Genomic DNA, 7,083 nt, shown 5'->3' on the forward strand with positions numbered 1-7,083 from the left:
CATATGCTAAAAGTACTTACACCAAATTATAATCATCCAGCCTACTTAGATTTATGGGGGAGTTTTAAAAACTCTTTAACAGTTAATTCTTCCTCTTTAATCTCAAAGCAGAGAAAATGGAAAATGGAGACTTTGGGGGCTTATTTTTAGAAGGTAACACAACCTTCAGCATCCTAAAAAAAGGCATTTAAAATCACTCACTATAAGCCCAGTGATGGCAGAGACAGCATGTGGCTCATGGTATCTCCAATACCAGGCTCATATTTGATGTTTATTTGTAAACATATGTGCAAAAAATCATAGACTTTAGCAAAATTAGTTTGATAATGTCTTAAAAGAGTATTTTACTATAATCAAGTGAAGTTTATTTTTAAAGTGAAAGGATAATTCAAAATATTTATTAATCATTCCAGATGAAGGAGATCATCTCAATTTTAAAAAGTTACTGAATAATATTCAAATATTCAATTCTAATAAGATAGATAATGCAGGTATAGGAAATACTTTTTTAAATGTGGACAACATACTTAAAATAAATTTTTTTCTCAAATCTGGTCTCTAAAACTAGAATTTATCAGATGTTTAGAGTCCTTTTATGGGCAAATAATCTGGTGAAAATAGATTTAAAATGTAAAACTAAAATGTTTTCAACAGAATATCCTCTTAAAGGAATGGTGGGGAAGTAATCTATCTGGAACACTGTGCCCTGCTACACCTTAAAGTCAGATCATCTATTACAAAATAAAAATGAGATTAGCGGCTCTGCCACAGACATCATTAAAACAATTACCAATATTATTCTTGAAATTCTCATCAGTGATGCAATAAGACAAGAAAAAATGACATAAAATTTATATTATGTATCAATGATATGATTACCTGGAAAAAGCAAGAGTATAAAAGAATGTATTGTAATTGATAAAAGAATTCAGTAAAGCAGCTGATTATCTTACAAAATCAATATATTTATGAAATATAATGATTAATAATAGCAATGTGAACTTCCTAGAAATAAATTTAACAGGAAATAAGTTTCCTAAAACATAATCAAGAAAATATGGTATCAGAAAAAATCATTACCCTGAAACAGGAATGTCAGAGAATAAGAAAAGACTGCCAAAATTAAAAATATGTTTGCAGAAATTAAAATTATAATAGAATGGTAAGGTGATTCAATTGAGGAAACATTCCAGAACATACAGTATTCAAACAAAAATGTAGGCATTTTGGAAAAAACATAGAGGAGTAATTTATCATATAACTAATAGGAATTCCAGAGACAACAGCAAATGTTGGAAAGACTGAAAATTATCAAAGAAATAATTGAGAAATTACAAGGAACTAAAGATTAACACATAAAGTCTCCAGATTGGCAGGATTCACCTAGGTCTGAGCAAAATAAATGGTAAAAGAAACAAACCTAGCCACATAAACAAGACATTTTAAAGCATGAAAAAAATAAAGAAGACTAAAAGCTCCAAAAGTAAGAATCTGACCTAAAGGAATAATGAATTAGCATCAAATTTCTCATCAGAAACACTAGATACCAAAGGGCAAGGCCTTCAAAACTCTAAACTGAAATTATTTTGAATTTAGAATTCTATTTCCTGTCAAGACAAAAATCACATCACAACATAATTTAGAAAGCTTAATCATATACTCTGTCTGAGAGATGCTCTCCAGAAATATAAGAGTGAAATACAAAAATAACAGATGTGAAATATAAGAGTATGGAGACAGACTGGCCCACGAAAATGTCCATGTCCTTATCCCTGGAATTTATGAGTATATCATGTTGCAGGGCAAAAGAAAGTTTGCAGGTACCATTAAGGTTACCAGCCTGAAAATTGTGTATCCTGAATTATGCAATGAACCCAATATAATCACAGGAGTTCTAAAAATTAGATACTTTTCTCCATTTAGAAGCAGAAGGATTAAAGCAGGAGGGGTCAGAGAGATCTGAAGTAGTTGAAAGACTCAATTCACTATGACTAGCTTTAAAAATGAAGTAATGAACCAAAGAACATAGATTGCTTCTAGAAATTGAGATGACTCCTCAATCCAGCAGTCATCAAGAAAACATGGACCTCAGTCCTACAAAAGCATGGAACTGAATTGGGTCAACAACCTGAACAAATGGGGAAGAACATTCATCCATAGACTCTCAAGAAAGGAGCACCACTCTGATAATATTTTGGGAGGCCTTGCTAGACCCTAAGCAGAAAACTGGGTTGAGCCACACTGTAACTAGATGTCAGGCTTGTAGGAAGGTGACATACCAAATGGGTGTTGTTTTAAGCCTCTAAGCTTGTAGTAATTTTGTGACAGCAATAGAAAACTAATACACCTCATAAAGCAGTGGGAAGAGAAAGGGGAATAAACAAGAAATTTAAAAGAAATTGGTCTAAAATGAATTAATGGATAGCTGAAGGAGTATTTTTAAGAAGAAAAATTGGATAGATTCCAAACAATGGATAGAAATGGGCACACAAGGTGAATGCAGTCAGTGACATATAAAGAAAGTATTTATTTATTCACTGTAAAAGAAGTAAAAGCAATTAATTAGGAAAAATAAATTTAGACACACACATCAAATTTTTTATCAAAATAAATTCAAAATAAGTTAAAAGTTTTAACTGTAAAAGAAAATTACTAAAAGAATATATCATCCAATAGTTTTACAATCTTAGAATTCAGGAAGTCTTCCTCAGCATAATTCCCAAGTCAGAGCTCATAAGAGGATGATAGATTTGACAACATAAATATGTAAAATATCACTGGGCACAGTGGCACCTACCTGTAATCCCAATGACTCAGGAGGCTAGGGCTGGAAGTTTGGAAGTTTGGGGACAGCCTTCGCTATTTAGCAAGACCCTCAGCAACTTAGTAAAACCCTATCTCAAAATTAAAAATTAAAAAAGTATTTGAATGTAGCTCATTGAATCCTGAGTTCAATTCCTAATTGAAAGCAAAAGTAAAATATCTATGCTTTTAAATAAAATGTGTGTCAAACTTTATAATTAACAGTTCACTCTAGAAAACAACAATGAAAACTGAAGAAAGTGATCAATACAGATGTTCAATATCAATGATTCTTTGGTTATGACATCAAAAACACAGGCAACAAAAAAAAGTAGATAAATTGGACTTTATCAAATTAAAATCCTTGGTGCATCAATAATATACTAAGGAGAGTTAAAAGTCTGGATGTGGTGATACACACCAATAATCCTAGCAGCTCAGGAGGCTGAGACAGGAGAATTGCAAATTCAAAGCCAGCCTCAGCAACTTAGGGAGGCAGTAAAGAACAGCTAGATCCTGTCTCAAGATAAAACATAAAAAGTTAGGGCAGGGGGGTACTGGGACTGGGGATGTGGCTCAGTGGTTAAGTGCCCCTGGATTCAATCCATGGTATTAAAAAATAGAAAAAAAAAGTGAAAAGACAAGCCATGTGGAAGAATGGGAGAAAGTATTTGGAAAATATGTATCTGATAGATGATTAATATCCAGAAGGCATAAATGTCTCCTATAATTCAACAATAACAACCAACCAATGAAAATATATGCAAAAGACTTGAATAGATATTTCTTCAAAGAAAATATACAAATGATGAATAAAAACATTAAAAGATATTCAGCATCACTAATCATTAGGGAAATGCAAATCAAAACAATGGGATACCACATTGAGGTGAAATGTTCAAGGAATTACTGGTAGAATCTAAAATGTTGATTATATAGAAGTAGAGAGTACAAAAGTAGTTGCCAGAGTCTGAGAAGATTAGAAGGTTGGAAAAATAGGGAAATATTGGTCAAAGTTATAAATAGAGGAGAGGAATACATTCTGGTGATCCAGCTGCACAGACTACAAGTTAACAATAATGTGTTGTATGTTTCAAAACAACTACAAAATAAGATTTTTTAATGTTAAACCACGAATAAATGATAAATGTTTGAAGTGATAGATATGCTAATTATACTAACTTGATCATTATACAATATATATGTATTAAAACCACATTGTAACCTATAAATTTGTACAATTATTTGCATCAATTTAAAACAAAAGAATAGCTACTATAAAAACAAAGACAAAATAACAAGTGTTAGTGAGGATGTGGGAAAATTAGAATCTTTGTGTATTGCAAATGGTAATATGATCTATATGATCCTGTAGTTCTACTCTGGATGTATACCCCAAAGAAATGAAAGCAGAAACTCAAACAAGTTCATCCATGTTCACAACATGGGTGCTGAGTTATTACCACTTCTCCTCATAGCAGGGTCTCTCTAAAGAGAGATCTGAGCAGCATTACTTCATTGCTGTCCCATCAGCCTTGGAGGGAGATCTAGAGGGAGAGTATATTAAGAGGAGGAATGGCAAAGGCAAAGTCCCTAAGACAGAAAAAAGGCTACTTGAGGAAGAGAAAGAAATGTTTGAAGCATAATGAGGGACAGGTTAGCAGAGTCCTAATCATATGAAGCCCACAGACCATGATGTGGGGAGGTAAATTTTATTCCAAGGGTAATGGAAAGACATTAGCAGGTTTTAACCTTTTATTATGATCTGATTTAGATTTTAGATTCAAACTTTCTAAAACATTAAACTATGTTTAGAGCATCCATTCCCTCATATCTCATTTTCTTTCAACTCACAGCAAATCTGACTTATATCCTTTTCTCTCTATTGGAAATAGTTTTAGTAGGTTACCAAATACTTGTTAATTGCTAAATTCAGTTACTTCTCTTCAATTCCCATCTTGGTTTTTCCCCTGGGTCACTTTGGCACATTAACCACTCGCTCCTTAAAATTGCTCTAAACTGGCTGATTTTCACTACATTTTCTAATTTCCTTTGGTGGCTTTTTTCCATCCATTCCGTAAATGTTTATTTCTCTTTCCCTACCCCACCTCTGAATTATGTCCTTAATATTTTCATACTATCCCTAAACACTCTCACCTCCTATCACCTACATGATAATGACTTCAAAATTTCTCAAATTTTTAACTCTAGTGCTCTATGATCATTCTTCAAATCTAAATTTTCATCTGTGGATCATGCATTTCTACCTCAATATAGCATAATGTACCAAAACAAAAATAATTATCTTTTAAAATCCTTCTGATTTTCTGTATTGAATAATGGCATCACCAGTCAGCCAGTTCATATAACTCCCCAGAATTACATTAATGCCACACTATTGCCAAAGTATCATTTTTTAAATTTAAAGATATGGCTATTATACAAATATAAAATGAATATGTTCTAAGGTCTATTTAACTCTCTAATAAGGAGACCAGAAAAATGGTAAAGGTGGCTTACAGAAAAATTAGAGTATACTTAGCCATTTATAGAATGAATTAAATAGATTTATGCTCAAAATAATATCCTATAGGGAAAAAAACCTACCAATATTTGGCATTACATTTTCTACTAGAGAAAAATTTTTGCATCTCTATAGGTCAAAAATCTATTAAGTTAGCATTTCAACACTCAACCCTAATCAAGAGCAAATAACAAATCAAAGATATATTTCCTAGAGAAATAAATAATCATTGGAAAGCTTTATTAAACAGTGCTCCAATGTGACACACAATCATCCTTTAGCCTTTCCTAGTTTTAAGTATTCTTGTCTCACACTTGCTCTTGATTTCATGTACACATTACATGGTGATGGAACTGTATCTGCATGACTCCAATGCATAGTTGGCTCACAAAAAAATGTGAGTGGCTGGCAAATTAAAGTATGCCCCAAAAATGAACAGAAGGATTAGGAAATGTCCTCGGCTTTTCACAATTAGTAGGTCACCATAATTAAGAGAGTATGGCATTCGAGAAAGGATAGAAAATTATGAGTAGAGCAGACCTACTTACCCGTCAGCTGCTTCACTGCAAAGGCACCAGTAAAATTCAATGGGGAAAAGATCCATGCAACAATTGGCACTGCAGCAACTGGATATCACACAAAAAAGAAAAAACCCTTGATCCCTGCCTTTCCTGCCTTTCTCCATAAACAAAAATTAATTTGAGATGGATCACAGACTGGAATGTAAAAGAAAAAGTTCCAAAGCATCTGGAAAAAATGATAGAATATCTTCATGACATTAGGGACAGACAAGATTTCTTAAACAAGACTTAATCCTAATTATAAAAGGAAAAATTGATAAATTATTTGTAAGCAAAATAAAAAATGTGTGCTAATCAAAATACCATTAGAAAACCGAAAAGGCAAATCAAAACCAAAGGGATAAAACATACAATACATATATGTGACAAAGCATTAAAAATCATTTATGAAAACAAAAAAAATAGGTAAAATAAATGTATAGGCACTTTGCAAAGTGGATTTTTAAAAATTAATTTATTTATTTATTCTAATTAGGTATATATGACAGCAGAATGCACTTTGATTCATTGTACACAATTGCAACACAACATTTTATTTCTCTGGTTGTACACGATGTAGCATTGCTATGTGCAGTCATACACGTTTCTAGGGTAATGATGTCCATCTCATTCCACCATCTTTGCAAAGTGGATATTTAAACGGCCAATGAGCATGTGAAAAAGTATTCAACAGCATTGGTTATCAGGAAAATACAGGTTAAAACCACAATCATTATGTGTGTACCAAAATGGCTAAAATTAAATTTAAAAAATTTTAAAGACTAACAATAGCAAATAGTGGCAAGAATGTAGATAAATTCTCAAGGAAATATTGCTGATATGAAGGTAAAATGATACAACCATTTTTGTAAAACTAAGATTAAACATTCACTTACCTTATGACACAGTGATTTCACTCTTGAATATATACCCAAGAGAAGTGCTAGTCATACAACAAAAATGTTCACAAAACTGTTCATTTTGGTTTTAGTTATAATAATCACAAATTGGAAATAAATCAGGTAAAAGAACAAATTTTGTATGTTCATCCAATGGAATACTACTAGAGATACAAGAAAAAATGTAGAATTATTGATATAGTCTACAACAAGGTTGACTCATGGATATTATTATTGCTGGTAATTAAACCCAGGGTTGCTTAATCACTGAGCTACATCTCCTGCCCTTGTTTTGAGA

The sequence above is a fragment of the Marmota marmota genome, unplaced genomic scaffold (assembly GCF_001458135.2).
Source record: "Marmota marmota marmota unplaced genomic scaffold, marMar, whole genome shotgun sequence".
Lineage (NCBI taxonomy): Eukaryota > Metazoa > Chordata > Mammalia > Rodentia > Sciuridae > Marmota > Marmota marmota.